Source organism: Genypterus blacodes, unplaced genomic scaffold, assembly GCF_046128005.1.
Source record: "Genypterus blacodes isolate CSIRO-AG114 ecotype Tasmania unplaced genomic scaffold, CSIRO-AGI_Gbla_v1 ptg000348l_1, whole genome shotgun sequence".
Taxonomy (NCBI): domain Eukaryota; kingdom Metazoa; phylum Chordata; class Actinopteri; order Ophidiiformes; family Ophidiidae; genus Genypterus; species Genypterus blacodes.
Genome location: NW_027467132.1, coordinates 1,693,337 through 1,707,176, shown reverse-complemented (window position 1 = coordinate 1,707,176; position 13,840 = coordinate 1,693,337).

Genomic DNA, 13,840 nt, shown 5'->3' with positions numbered 1-13,840 from the left:
ATAAATGATCATAAATCCTCTCAATTGACCAGGAAGTCGCCGCACAATCTGACATTGATCAGACTTCCTGTGGCACAGATCAGGACTGCACAGGGAGACGACGATACGCTGCAGACGCACGGCGGCTTACATTAGCACAGACGTTTAGGTTCATGATATTAATTTCCTCCTTTTCATTCTGCTGCCTGTATCTGCCCTCAGAGCAGCCCGCCGTTTACACCGCCGTCCCTTAACTCTGCTCCAATCTGCCAAATTAGCATCCTCTTCCTCTCGCTAATGTGGAGTTACGCTGTGGGCAGATGTGGGAGCAGCGACTCTGCCTGTGCCTTCACCACGTCTTCAGAGTAATTCTCTCCTGGATCCAGACTGCGTGACCATACATTATCTGTAACCATGAATAACACATATTTATCTGCCCTTCGACAATACAGATGATAGGCCTCTGAGCGGAACAGCAACAGTTGGCATGCACCCAACTTCCATGCTTGCAAGTTAATAAATAAAATCCCTCCAGTGTAATAACTCATTGTACATATCTTGTCTGGGCATCGCACACGTACAGCGGCAGCGTCCTGAGCAGCAATAAGCGTGAAGGTGCCCTTCAGACGCAAGAAGAAAACGCAAATTCTGTACATTGAAAAAGGACCACCGGAACTAAACCCGTTAAGGTTCAATTTGATCCCTTGTAGCATGAAGTTGACCCCTTTATCTGAGCCGCAGATTGAATTGAAGCAGGTGAAGGAGTTTGTGTGGTGGGGAGTTATCAGTCATGGCTGCTTTTAGAGGGGGCTCGGGTTTTAAATAGAGAGATAATGTGAGTAAGGAGGCCGCATTATTAAGAAAAGCCCGCGGAGCACAAGGGTGGTGCCATCAGTCAAAGAAGACATCTGAGATCTGGATCAATCCTGTTATATATGAAAGCATATGCACAATGTGCCTGATCTCCATATTCATATGGATAACTCTGTGCTGTGTCATTAATAATCCCAAAGATGCTCCATAAACCCAATGGTGTAGCAATAGAAATTCAATATGAGTAAGGGAATGGTGCACAGCCTCAAAATATGGGGGTTTTGATTAGGGTACACGGATGGGGAAGTGGATAAGAAGAAGATATAAAAGCAGCCGCACATCTGCAGCCCCACAGGAGAGCTTTTGGAGAGGAAGATGAATATGGATTCCCATTAGAAAGCGAATAGTTCATATCCAGGTGATTTGTTATGAGGTATCAGCAGCTCAAATCTCTGCTCCCCTCCTCCAGCGCCCGACGCTCCTCCAGTGAAGTCATTTGTGAAACGAGATTTCTCCAGACACCCCCAGATTAAAATGCAGTTGAATGAAGTGGCAGCTGGCAATCACCACATCGCGGCAACCCGTACACCTCAGCTCCGACTCCCTTCATCACCCCTCCTCCTCCTCCTCTTCCTCCTCCTCCTCCTCCTCCTCCAGACTCTTATTTTACTGAAGTATTAAAAGAAAAAACACCTTTCCAAGGATCCCTGTTGGTGCGGTGAGGTTTTCAGGAACATCGGTCACAACCTGATGCTAACGACGCCTGATGAAAGGACGGGAGATGAGCATCTGTGATGAAAATGCATGCAGGTGCCCGGAGCAAGCATCAACAATGAGGCTCTGTAACAAGACACCATAAATAATAACCAGGCTCTGCAGACGACTTGAGCAATTTCTGACAAATGTGCGGCAGCGTGCCCTGACATTGCCGGGGTTGTAGGCAACAATGCTCACCTCCGTTCAGCAGTGTGCGGCAGAGAGGTTGTATTTTTGGCTGAGGGTGAAGGATGTTCTCCCAACACAAGAAGCATTGACCTGGATTCTCAAAATAGAGCCATTAAACACAACTTTATCCAATGACACAAGCAGAGAATTCATGAAAAACCCAGTTCCAAGTGTTTATCAAACTTTTCCCCTCTCGCAACTTATCACTGATGCGGATGGCGGTATCTTGCTCATCGGAACACGCACACGCCAGAGCTCCCTTTGCCGTGTAGCGAGTCAAGGTCAACATGTTTGCAAAAAGACAAGATACGTCCAGGTCAGCAGTTTATCAAAAAGGAAAGAAAGGCTCCATTCAGCTTGGGAGCGGCGGACGGACAATGTGCGAAGATGCCGATCGCGGCCGGACACAAAGCCTGCCGACCCTCACGCCGCCATATCTGCGCTCCACTTTCCCCTCTTCTTCGCCCAAATCAATAGCAGTCGTAGAGAATGGGCTGACTTGGAATTAGCTGGAAAAGTAATGACAAAAAAATATCAATAGGCGAAGATAATGCCGCTGCAAATGTCTTTATTGTCACGCCTGTAATAGAAAGCCATAATCATTTTACTGCTGAATTCCCCAACCAATTGTAATTGTGATATTATAGCCTATTGCAGTACAGCTGTGATGTTCTTTATGGCTGCAGCTTGTGTGATTCCTTATGACTGGAATGAGAGAAAAGAGACAATCCTCTTTTTTTTCTTTCTTGCAACAACCCAACCTCTTTGTCAACATGTTCCCATAAACCTGGGTGAATGGCGGGTTTTTGTTTTTTTTGTGCTCCCAGTGACGACAAGTCCAAACCCAGGCCCCGCCGCCTTTTCATCCAATCTGTGCTGTGTTTCCAGGTTTCCACAGAAGCAGGGATTCCGCTGCTTTTGTTAAGCATGTGAAATATCTATGTGTGTGGGTGTGCGGGTGCGTGTGTGTGTGTGTGTGTGTGCGCGCACGCGTATGTTTACGCTGGAATACGATGATCATTTCTGCCAGGCATGTCAAATATGCAGGTGTTGGCGCATGTTTACGAGAAAGCACTTCATCCTTTCCATTGCCGCTTCCCGGGAAAAAAAGGGGGAACTCCAAGAAATGCAGCAAAGGGGGGGCAAATGTAAACACAGAGTCCAGATTGATGAGCTACGTTATATAAGTCTGTGCCATTCAGCTGGGAGAGTGTGTTGTTACTACACACCAGGCGCTGGAGAGAGAGACGCATTGCGCCGGCCGACTGTCAAAACACCTGACATGTTGCAACACGGCGGCTTTGCACTTGAATGTGTTGCCGTGAGCTTTGTATCATGCAGTATTTCAAATATGTTGCACAACATGCCGACTAGATTGCAGGCAAAGCGGTGACAGATACTGTATATGGAGGCTGCATGGAAGACTAACAAACACAAACAAATCAGCTCTCACTAACATGCAGTGGAGCAGAGAGAGGAGAAATCAGAAGAAACCTTAGAGACTAATGTGGGGAGCAAAATGTCATCTTATAGGGTTTCATCAAAACAGAGAAAACTTGTCCAGACTCAACAACATCGAGTTTTTGTGTTCTCTGAAAACTTTTGGAGTGAAATGAGTTTAAATTCAATCAGAAATGGATCACATGAGATTTTGGAGGCAGATACATGAATTGCAAAATAGTGCATTTGTGAAGGATTTCTCCAACAGAAACTGAAATCAATCTTACTAAAGAACATGCAGGCGTGTGTATCATATGATGGATTATCAGGAGGTCTGATTCCATTTATCCAATATCCATTCATTGGTCTCGTTCATTTGTACATCAACACCAAAGTCAGAAACATGTCCCAGCAGTGTGTTGCTATGATGATGCACATCTGAACGTCTGTTTCCAAGGTAATGCAAGTAGAAGAGTTGACTTTATGTAAGCAGAATGATGAAGCTCGAGGACTGAAGGGCCTTAATGGAGACCAGAGAGAAGAAGAAGAAGAATCTCACTGTACTGGCAGAGAAAAATCTGTAGAAAAGGAGGAGAAGTGTAACTCTTTCATTATAGTGTTTAACAATGTCTTTAATCTTTCATTTATGTATTCAGTCTCTATACTGAGCAGTCACTTCAGTGGATGCAAATTGCTCTGTATTTAATTTGGTGAGAGAGGAGCAGGCTGGGGAGTTTCTCTATCACAGGTGTGTCTGCAGCTCGTCCTAATGGCCACGAGGCTTTCTTCATCTGTTGCTCTGCCAATTAAAGCAGCACATCAGAGGCTGATGGGAGAGCTGTTGTTAGTCTAATTAGTAGCCACGGGCCAAGCTGAAGCCTCCATACTCATACTGGCTATGACATAAGCTTTGGTATGAACAAGTAATTACAAGTCCAGTATGCGTCTGAATCCTCTCAACATTGTCTCATTATCTCACCAAAATAGCTTTGCTGGTTTTGTGGAATAGTTATTGGCGTGTTCCTCTTCATCCCAGCAGGTTATTGGAGTGTCTTTGTCTAGTTGAGCGTGTTTTCAGAGGCTTGACTGCAGCACTAACCTTAACCTCCATACACAGTTACTAAGCATGATCTGTTCAGACTTCTGGGAACACAGTTAATGTTTGATAACGTACACAATCTCCAGGAAATAGCCGGCGTAAAGCACAAAGCTATAAATAGAAGACTTAAACTTGCATCCTTAATGGCCTTTGTCCTTTTCCGTGCCCTCCCCGGACAGCAGGGTCCATCAACGGGCGGCACTGTCCCACTTCACGGCCGTGACAAGGCTCCATTTGGCCGGTGGATGTTTAACCAGGTCCCAGGGCACCAGCTGGCATTCAGCACACACTTCACATTTCCCTCCAAAGTGATCCTCCTGTTTTCCCTGCCCATACTCCCGCAGAAACAAGGGGAGGAAAGTGGCAGGGCGGTGGGGGAAAGGGGGGAAAGAGGGAGGGGGGGCTATCAAGGGCAGGAGCAGTGAGAGGAGGAATGGGCTAACAGGCAAACACTAAAGGTTACTGTCCCCATTTCACATCAAATATCAAGGACACCAGTAATTACCGCGTACAGCTGAGAGGTTCCGACACCGGCATAGGGTATCTCTCCAATCTGACCTTGTGATAGCCTGCACCGAAATGCTAGAAGCTTATATTGGGATGGGGGAGGAGGGGGGGGGGGATGCTACCTCCGCCAAAGAAAGAGAGAAAATGTACATTTGAAAGTGACACTGGCTAATTGCGGTGCTCCCAGAGTGCATTGCACCCTAATTGCATGTCAGAGGAGTGTGTGTACAGTTTCCGTGGCGCTCCGACGCGACTGCTCCGGGAGAAAGATTTCTCTCCCCGGCTTTGATCCCATCGCCTCTCTGCAAACACACCCCGCTCACCTCGCCCGCTCCTTCTTTGATAGTGTCACCCAGCCAAATACAAGTACAACACATAAAAAAAAATCCATCTCAATTGGTTTAAATCCCGCTGAAGGTTAAGAAGTGTCAGGACGGCGAACACGGCCATGAAGGGGCGCCGGGGATTAAAGCCAAAAGGGAAAGATATTGTTCAAAGGGAAATAAAAGCGGCGGATGTCTGAGAGGAAACGCAGAGGACGGCCGGAGAAAGTGGCGGCGCTTATTAACGTCCCTCTGTTACTCGGTGTTGCGTGTGGCTGGGGGCCGCGGAATGAACCCAGGGTGTGAGTGTGTGAGTGTGTGAATTTCTGTGGCTGGCTTTGTGGGTGGGCGAGGGGGGAGGCGGGGGGGCAGAGGGGGGAACGCTGCCTGCACTCACTCTGAATCAACCAGGAGAATTTGATCCCCCTGCCCCCCCCCTCTCGGCTCGGAAAGGCCGAGCACATTGCGAAATTCCGGGATTAGGCCTGAGCCGGGGGAGGGAATGTTAACCGTGCTGGTCAGCGTGCCGGACAACCAGGCGAGTGAGCGGCTGTCACCCAGCGATGGCGTGAGGCGACGTCCGGCCCGGTCGCTCGGCCCGTTCCACTGGGCGCTCCCCCACATATCACACCTATGTACAGAAAGTCCCAAATAACTGTGCTAAAGTCTGCCAGAGCTGTTTATTAATTCACACAATAGGTCGGCCAGTTGCAGGCTGATGGCGGACATGCTATAGCTGCCTGCTATTACCCAGAAGACACTGCTCTGTGCCTGAACCTCAACATAAACAAACACAGCAGCACCTAAATGCAGATCCTGAACACTCCCTCTCTATGAATGAATAATTGTGCTGTATGTTTACAACAAGACCAAAGGGGCTCGGCTGAAAATAAGAATTCCGGCAATATAGCAGAGCCGCCCTCGGAATAACCGCCATTCCAAAGCATTCCCGCGGCGGCGTGTATGCGAGGCGTGCACGTCTCACAATGGAAGCGAGGAGTGGGAAGTCTCCAGCCGAGAAAGATCAATTAGGAGCTCGCTCAGGTACCCTGCGCGCTGTCACGGCTTATTTGGGTTGTTGTTGCCGCCGCCGCTGCCGCCGCTGTTTATTGAGCCGCAGCCATTAAGCTTTGGAGCTGGAGAGGCGGTGCGGTGCCAGCGTGGTGAGCTTCACCCCTCTTGTTGTTCCCCTGAGGAAGGCAGCCACGTCTCCTGTCATTACCGCCCATGTGTTTGAGGTGTGTGTGTGCGTGTGTGTGCGTGTGTGTGTGTGCACTCTGCTCTTCAGTCATTCTGCAGCCGCATGCTCGCCCGCCCGCCTGATCAGTCTCGCTGTCCGTGTGTGTTGCAGAGGCGCTGGCTTGTGTCATTCCTCCCTGGGGCTTTGCCCCGGCCGTGTTTGTCTGTTTACCCGTCTGCTTTAGTCTGGCTGCCTGTCTGTCTGTCTTTTTGTGTCACCTTGCTGCTGCGTGCGGAGCCTCACGGTGTCTGTCCTGCTGCAGGGCTTCACAGTGACACAGGTCGGGGGGGCTGGTGGCAGAGACGTGTCCACACACTGCTTTCATTATTAGCATCAACATGCTGGGCTGCCCAGGAATCCCTGAGTGTTGCTCACTGCTTGTTAGGCAGGCAGCAAATGTACCATGGGGCTGCCTATTAAAATAAACTTCATTTAGTTTAAGGGAACTTCATGTTGTGCTCCATAGGAGGCTTTCTCCATGTTTTGTTTGTCTGATTGATATCGTCATTAGCAGAAGTAGTAGAACAGAAGTAGACGAGGTATAATTAGCAAGAAGAGTTTTATTCATGTTCATCGTGGCAGATAGGAGTGGAGTTAGCATAATAAAGGTTTCCATGATAAAAACAGAAGAATCCAAGAGGCAGATGTGATAGTGTTTGTAATAACAGTGTGTGTGTAATGAACAGGACTCACAGGAGAACACACAGGCTGATGGAGTGTGGAACACAGCAGGTGTCACTCTGCGCTTCTTTGACAAGCAATTATGGCCATTATTATATTTAGTTTGTCTTTAGCTCATTTGTTTGTATTGGCACTCCTCCCCTGGAGCCCGTGATGCTGCCATGATACACTTCATCCTTCACTTCATTTCCTGGAGACTTCTGCTTACACCAACAAGTTTCACTGGAAGGCAGTCATGAGATATGAGTGAGTCACTCTCAGCTGAGCAAAGGTATCTGCTGAGGGAGGGGGGGAGAGAGAGAGGGAGGGAGGGAAGGAGGGAGGGGGAGAGAGAGACGGGGAGAGAGAGTTTTTGACATTAAAGCAGATCATCTGATTGCTGCAGTAATCAGCGTGAGAGAGGAGTGTGTGTGTGTTGTTCTGTGGCACCTAAACGAGCCCCGAGTCTGCATGCATCATCTTTACACGTCGAGCGTTTAAGTGTGTGATTGTGAGTTTAAACGAGGTGAAACTTACACCTCATGGTTCACCTGAGATCAAAGTGCTCATTCAAGTGTTCATCTAGAGAGAATCTCCATTATGTCAGCTTGGGAAAATGGACTTATATAGCTTAAATGAAAGGAGCTAGCGTGTTAACGATTATGCTAAAGAAAACGCACAATGGAAGGTAACAAAGGCGACGGTATAATAGGATATGAAGGCAGAGAAAAAAGGGTTTCGGGATCAGATTTCTCTTTGATAGCAAATGAAAACACGTGAAGCTGCAGAGAGGGAGAGGGAGAGGGGGAGGGATAGAGAGAGAGCAGGCAGCAGAGGGGAGGAACATGGGGAAGGAAATGCCGATGACACACAGATCAAATAAATGACATAACTGTTCAAAGTTCAACAGCGTTCACTTGTGAGTGAGGTCATAGTGGGTAGGATTTGTTACTTTGGCAACAGCAGACCGTTAGCCTGCCCACTATCTGTGTCCTAATGTACAGACAGGCGCTGAGTCAACAAAGCCGGTGTTTGGAGTCAACCTTTAAAAGTCACGACCTTAGCAAAGGTGCAGGAGAGCTGATGTTTCCTATACAGCGGCCTAAAGTTCAGCTGCTGCATCAGCCCTGTTGATCAGGCCACCTCACCAAAACCCAATTATGTTAAACCAGGACGTCATTATAAACACACCAAAGTTCATCCTGTAGATCTTCTCCCGGCCATAAACTTCACTCTGATGAACCTTATCGCCCTCCAGGATTCAGACAAGGAAGCAGAATCTAAATGTGATGAGTGGCGTCTTACTCATCCTGATGGCTCAAACAGGTTTCACTCTGAATGTCTGGTACAGTCTGTCCTATTATGACCTTAATGAATGTGAACAATCCCAGTTTGTGTACCTGAATGAGCGTGAAAACAAAGGCGTTGGTCTATTTTTTATATCTCCTTTGTCTTGTCTGTTCAAGCCGGACGTCAGCAAAGCAAAGGAGTGGGATACCTTCATCCGAAACTGATCTGTGACCCAGATCTGATCTGATGCAATAACAGATAGATCTGAGTTTGGATAAGCGTGATAGGCAAGCAGGGAGACATTGTTCACAGTTGTATGAGGACAAAGACCCACCCCCCTGCCTCCCAGGGCACATGGATAGAGATAGAGACGTGAACCCAGATAGCACAGGGAGGGGTCAGACACACAATGATTGACACCGCGCCGTAAAACAGAGATTTGGCATGATGACATCACATTTAATGATGTGCCATGTCTGAAGAAGGAAGTCAAACGAGATGTGCCCTGTGTCCATTACTACGCTGTTATTACATCTCTAACTCCACTCTACCAAATTAAAGGCCCTCGTAAAAGGAGAGAGGAGAGAGAGAGAGCGTTGGTGAGTGAGAACATCCCACTGGGTTAGAGTTAAGAGTTTAGACTCTGAGCTTGGTAAGGTTTGAGTTTGGTATTCGGGTTACAGTTAGATTAGTGTTGATCTACTGAGGGTTCGCATGTATGGCAACAGAGCGTGTGTGTGTGTGTGTGTGTGTGTGTGTGTGTGTGTGTGTGTGTGTGTGTGTGTGTGTGTGTGTCCTTGAATGCAGAGCCGACAGCAGCTGTATGTCGCAAACAATGAACTCTGTGAATATTGTGGATACTATCAAGATCCTGTGTTGGTCATGAACCAACACAGCTTTTGAGTTTTGATAGAACCATTGAATTGTACATAATGCTATACAACAGTGGCTTTACCTGGGACTGCTGAGTTCAGCTCTCACAGTATCACTGGTTGTGGTTTCATACAAGTTCAAACACTCTGAGACCATAACTTGACTTTTAAACGTAACAAGACTCATATCTGACTTAGAGACATATGTTTAATGAGATTGTGAATCGATTTCTTTAAGTGCATAAATGACCCGTTGTCTTATAACTGGAGTAAGCAGCCGTGCATGGATTTCATCATCTAACTCCATTTCCTCTTGTATGCTCATTACACAACCAGAACAATGGAATCCTATTAAGCCCATCCTTTCCTTTCCTTTCCTATTTATATCTGACTCCATACCTTCACCACAGCCTCACACATGTGGCAGTATATTGAGCATGTAAGTGTCCCGACTGTCTCTAAGTGACACATTCTTTACAACAGGAAGTGGCTTCGCCTCATAAAACTCTGAGTCAGTGCTCCTTCTTCTTCTCTTCATCACATGCAGCAGTGGGTGTTAGGTGATCCCCTATCTGAGTGTGAGAATACCACATTCAGTTCAGTGTGTTCATGGTCATGGTAACCTGATCACAGCCCCCCCTCACTCTCTCCCACACCCGAAAGTGTAGGATGAATACGTCCCAGTTTGGTAATCAGTAGGTTGGGTCAGTGTTTATACCGCTGGTTGGATAAATACCACCCCCGAAACAGCCGGAGAGGCCTGGTTCCCACAGAGGCTGTGCAGAAAATAATCAAATACTTCACATTCCTCCACCCTGTATAATAGTAGTAGCCTTAAGAGCAAAGCTGGCATCACTGGAGGGAAAAACAACTGGCAGCCCCTAAATGCACCGCCCCGTGTGAAACAATGACCATTCAACTATCCTGTTGATTTTCCCGCACAAGTATAAGATTGACCACTAAACTCTCTCTCTCCCGACGTCAACCCGACGCCCAAACAATGAGCCGCTTGAGCTCCTTTGGCACCCTCAGTGCGTTTCCCTATTTTCCGAGCATGCGGTTGGCAAGAGAAGTGGACGAATTCAGAGTTTAGAGGAGGTACATGTGTTTCATTCCCTGTTTACGTCTCTGAAAATGTTACTGGAGCCGCAGTGGTATTTCATTTGATCAGGGAAACTCCCGAGGCTAACATGAAGATAAGAGAAACACATTCTGTTGCTATTCACTGGAGTGGTAACCTCAAGGCTACATGATGCAGCATACATTGTGAAGTTCTGAGGTCTTTATTTGTTGTCAAAACCCCCACACACACAACCACACACACAGACCAATGCCAATATTCTTATACCAATACGGCCAATTACTACTTTTATTGTTTCTAAAGTAGTCCTGCCAGAACACAGAGGTGAACACCATGATTTCATTCTCCAAGCTTCTTTAAAATCACAGCAAGAGCATTCAGACCATCGTACCACACTCCACTTTAACAACAAAAGTAAAGTGTTGCTTTTGAATGAAGGGAGAAGCAGCCACTCATCTCCCTCCATCATATCAGAGGTGGTCAATACCGATTTCAGGCCCAACGTCTCAGTAAACTGATATCAGTCTGCTCTGAATGCGAGTACACAAACCAATCCGCCAACCTCCATCATCAAACATCACACCAGGGTCCTGAGTGATTGCTATGTCGGACGCATGTCCACTCGGGAATGCAGCTCAAACACACGCACACACACGGACACACTGCCCGCTCTTTATCCCTCAAGGTCAAGAGCTGCTGGGAGGCAGCGACTCCTCCTTGATGGCCTGATGGGGCTGACACTACGCGACCCATTGTACACACATGTTGATCTGTCCCAGACATGGGCTGACAGCAGCACATAAGGCCAACATCAGACTAAACCATCAGCGCATTTCAATGAGAGGATCTCACCCTGCTCGCTATTAGTATGGTGTGTGGGGGGGGGGGGGAGAGAGAGAAAGAGAAAGAAAGGGAGAGAGAGGGTAAAGAAAGGTAGCGAGTTGGTATTGTAACAAAGCTAAACACATTTGCAGGCTGGACAAGCCTCAGCCCTGTGAAGTATGTAATCCAAAACCAGGCCAATGATTATCTCCCCTCCCCGCCAGCGCTGACTCAATTCTGATTTATGATTCGAATGAATATTGATTTTCCAGGATGTCCCCCCCCTTCCCTTCCATTTCTCCTTTTAACAAAAGAGTGAATGATGTATGTGCATTGATTTCCAATCAATTATTTTTATTCTCATTTTATTTAAGCTTGGACAAATTTTCAGAGGCCCCCGCGGAGAGCAATGCATCTCTATCAACGGCTCCATAGCTCACTGCTAACTGGCTTTTTGATCGTTAGCTGGCAAATAATGAGAGACTGTTTATTCCTGAATTCGTTATGTCTGGATAAACATTGTTGGGCCATAAATTTTTCTCTACATAATTTGTGTGACACTGGAAAACAAATAAAAGGATGACAATTAACCCATTAATATCTGCTACTGAGCCTGATTTCACATTGACTGGATTTGTCTTATTAGGTCTTATATGTCTCATGTTCAAAGATATTTAAAATGGATACAGTTTGAATCTGAATCTTAGTTTGACCTGAGTTCTTCTTTACAGGCAATTTGAGTTCCTGCAGCTGAACTTTATTTCTCACTGGCTGCTCTCATTAAACAGGGACTCTATGTCCGGTCAGGCAGGTTTGTATTCGGGTCCCATCTGATTCAGAGGTGCTGCCATTGTGAGCCACTAACCGCTATTAATGAAGTTCAGGTTTGTTAAGGATGTTGAATATAACTTCCAACCACAGCCGCTTTGCCTATGCACGTGATGTAAATGAAGTGAGGAGTGTATGAATGCATCCAGGTTGCCCAGAAAAACCTCTTACAACAACTCACTGATTGGGTTGACAGTGATGTATTAAAATGGGTCATCCTGTAATTGCTCTTTCCTGTGGCTATACTGGCTGGGTTGGGATTACATAACGATGATAAACTGAAGACCTGGGCTTCTCAGATAAAAGCTGCCATGCAGGACCTTGTGCATTTTCTAAATACTTCATCTAAGAAGCCCTCTGAAGGAAGTGATTAGTATAGAGCTGCCCACTAATGCGCGATTGGGACTCAATGGTGTGCTCTGTTATTTATCGCACACAGTGTAAGCACTGGCAACCCCTGAAATACATGAATAATGAGCGGGTATGTCCATTTGGCAGTGTAAAACCATATCCTCCATTACCTTTCATCTGCTGGCTGCTGTCTTTCTCCTGAATGGACACAGACTTTGAGTTTTCTACACTTCAAAGCAAAGTGTCCAGCAAGTCCTAAAAGGCCATAATAAATGGCCCTATTAGTAACATAAAGGCAAAGAGGAATTCCTTTGCGCAACTACTGAGGCCGTGCAGCTCTGAGGTTCAGAAGGAATCACTTCACCATATGACTAAATCAGATGCTATGAGTGACAAATATGGCCTAACAGCTGAGAGCCACACAAAGGACGCTCAGTGTTCTCCTCGGGCCGGCTACAGAAAATACTGCCACTTGGAAAACAATGCCAGTGCTGTCCAGAAATCTTGTTTATCTCATCATGCGATGGCGTGCCAGGTTGTGGTCATAACTGACTTAATTTTATGAACTTATGCAATAGCGAGAGGAAGAGACGCCTCCATTCATCTGAGCCACTGTAGCCTGCTGAGTGCTGCTCCACAGAGGAAATGATAAGAATAAGTCGGAAGACATAGTGCCATTGCCAAATATGCAATGAATGCAAGTGGAATGAAGAAAGGCATTCATTAGGAAATATACAGTAAGAGACTATTATAAAACTACGGATGTTACTCAGCCACTGTACATGCCACTCTGTCACAACAGAAGTTAGTTTGGAATTTAAACGTGCTTTGCGCTTACATGTCAGCCTCTTAGATTCAAATTCCAACTTAAACAAAAACATCTCACAGGTGAAACTTCCGCCCAAATGGCCCGTTAATGTGGATTGATTATTCTGACTTCAAACGCTCACCAGAGTGATTCAGCGAATGATGACGGCAAATGTTTTCATGTAATATAATGCACGGACTAGGGTTAAGTAAATTGTCCATCATTAGGGAAGCACTTAGAAATATGAATTCCACTGCACGCTGTTTTAACTGCAAATTGGGTGGGAAAAGAAGTGACTGTTTTAAATAATGGCAGGCTGCACTTGTCAAAACCTTAAGCTAGGAGTCCAACTTTGATCCTGTTTTCATTATAATAATGGAGAGCCATGATGAAGCTGGGGAAACTTGAAAGTGGTGTGTAGAGCAGTTTACACAGGGAGGAGACAGCTGAGGAGTAATGTTCTCTTTTTATGCTCTTATGTTTGCATGGTGACAACACAATAACATCATGTCTACCGTAAATAATCGTGTCCTCAGAAAATGTTGTGGTTGCTCGGTGGAACTTTTAGAGAATACCCGGTAACAGATGCAGGGTTGGCTGGAGTCAAACCCATGAGCCGCAGAGTGTTGTAAGTGCTGCTTGTGACAAAGTTACACGCAGAATGTAATGTTTTCCAAAAAGAGGAGTAGAATGTAAAGCTGCGGCGGCTCACATGCGCTGTCTGTGGCGAAACATGTTGCCAACACAGAAATCGACTACGGGGGAAAGCCAGTACATCACCC